The 2,455-nt window shown below is 36.0% G+C and overlaps 1 pseudogene; it reads right to left on the reverse strand.

Moving 5' to 3' along the window:
- Nucleotides 1-388: 388 nt before the first annotated feature.
- LOC146935037 (F-box/kelch-repeat protein At3g23880-like) lies at nucleotides 389-1,565 on the reverse strand (annotated as a pseudogene).
- Nucleotides 1,566-2,455: the final 890 nt, after the last annotated feature.

The following is a 2,455-nucleotide window of genomic DNA, read 5'->3' on the forward strand; positions in this document are numbered from 1 at the left end:
CAAAGTTTTGTATAAAATTTCACACTTACTAGCTAGTATATCTGGCAGTAGTCTTAGGGAAGTCGATCAGTAATACTGCCAATAACGTTGGTTCCAATGACAAATGAACTGATCTCGGTAAATTCTTATGGGCAGTAAATTTGAAGCAACCATTAGAAAATTTACGTTAACAGTTAGCATACATTATAATATCTAAATCGTAACTCTAATCATAGAAAATCATTCCAAAATAATATAACCAAGAAATAACTGAAAATAACATGGCATTTATCGATCATTAATTAACAAAGATCCATGAGATCGTTAATAACAAGCATAAAATAAATAACATTAATAGAAGCTAACCTATAGATTGCAGTTGACATAGCAAAGCATCTAACTCATAACTTTAAGAACAAGGTGATATCAAACTCTCAACGTAGACTTTTGGATCCATCCAACAACTAAGTTTTTGAAGCTCATGCATATTAAAAGTACAACTTTTGGAATCATAGACACCAAACTTCCATTCCTTCAAATCATGAAAATACATTAGCGTCATCCTCCGTAATATACAAAACATTGTCATACGGACCAAGACCTTGATCTCTCATGTAAGGAACACTGAAAAATTTAGTCCATGGCCCTTTATTTCCATATTCCTTCATAATCCAAACATCCACAAACATATCAGTACTTGTAACTATGCACAAGCAATCTCTCAACACCCCTAAGGTCCAATGATCTGTCTTCACATTAGGCTGCAAAAGCTTTTGATACGACTCTTTCTCCAAATCAAGAGAAACAATGGTGTAAGGAAAACTACTCAAAGGATGGTATGCCAACCAATTAATGGTGCCACTCAAAAATACTCCCGGACTATTAATGTAGCCATGATCTGGAATCGGTTGGATGCTCCTCCAAGAAGCGGTACCCAAAGTACAAACATTAACTTGATTAGTGTTGTCATTGAATAAAGAAACAGCAAAAATCTTATAGGTATGAGTATAATGATCATATCCAAAGCTATATAAAGAATGGGGATCTCTTTGTCTTGGATTTTCCAATGGTGGAAACATATTGAATCTTCTAATTGAAGGGTTCCACAATATAGCAGAATGTCCAGCGATGGTACCTTTAACATTGGTGAAACAAAGGATGCCATCACAAGAGCAAACACGCAGATCAGTAGTCGAGTAACAAGAGTTTACACTGCGCAGAATAGTAGGGAACCTGAGTTGGGTCAGGCTAACGGGAGAGGTTGACACTGCTGCGCTGAAAAAAGAGGAAATTAGGGTATCTTTCAGAAATAGCTTCGATAAGATTCCCACAGTTTGAACTAAAAGGTGGTTGCGGTCCTGGGAAGCCTTTGACATGGAAAGATGCTTGTTGGTGAATTTGGGATCAGAAATTAGAGATTTCCACGACTTGCAGACGCATCGGAGCTGAAGGAGAAGCTTGACTGGAAGCCTACACAAAATCTCTTGCACCAGATCGAAGGGAAGAGTGGGCAGCAACAGCGGCGAGGTTAGGGTTCGTGTGGTGGAAGTCGATTGGCGGCGCCTCTTAGTTGATTTCTTCTTCATTGATGGAGAGGATAATTGTGAAGAGATGGCAGAATGAGTAGGGTTTGGTTTTATGTGACAGCGTGTCTGTCCAAGAATTGCCCCAAACTTGGAGCTACTCTTGAACAAAACAAATAAGGTTAAGGTTAGAACGCTCACTTCACAATATTTTTATAGTAGATGCCATTTATGTCCTCTTTTTATAGTAGATGACATTTATGTCCCTGATGAAGAAAAAAAATCAAGCAAATTATTTTATTTTAGAATTTCAAAATAAAGTGAAACATATTTCGCTCATTCACAGATTTTTTTATCTATAAGAACTAGTAAAAGATCTGTGCATTCACATATGTTACGTAACATTTTGATAATTATATAAAAAATAGTTACATATATCGTTAATATTGTGAAATGTCTATTGTGGTCTTGATGACTGGCCAACTTTAAATGGGATGACAAAGGATATCCACAAGCGAATTTTTTTTTCCTGTTCCTATCAACAAAAAAATTGATATGTCTGCCCTTGGTTCATAGAAATACCCTTGTTCTTTATTTTAGTTGGCGAACATAACAATTTATTCAACATCTCTGCAAGTTTGCAGGTTTTCTCTGAACATTCTGTGTGTTCTGCAAATGAAATGGCGAGCATGATTTTTTCTTTCAATTTTTTTTTTGTGGTCTATCTTTTAAATGGCGAGCATGCCATTGTTATATTAACATATTTGGTGCCATGAACATATTTTGTCAAACCAACCACTGCAACGTGTGTAATGTGAACAGCCCTAGCTACTTGCTTGCTGTATCTTTTTTAATTTTCTCAATGCTACCATGTTTGTATTTTGTAGATATAAAATTGCTTTTTATACAGCAATGGCATGCTCGCCATTTTATATGAAGTACAGGAAACAAAA

The sequence above is a fragment of the Medicago sativa genome, chromosome 3 (genome assembly GCF_051527215.1).
Source record: "Medicago sativa cultivar Bolivia chromosome 3, Bolivia_mono, whole genome shotgun sequence".
Classification (NCBI taxonomy): domain Eukaryota; kingdom Viridiplantae; phylum Streptophyta; class Magnoliopsida; order Fabales; family Fabaceae; genus Medicago; species Medicago sativa.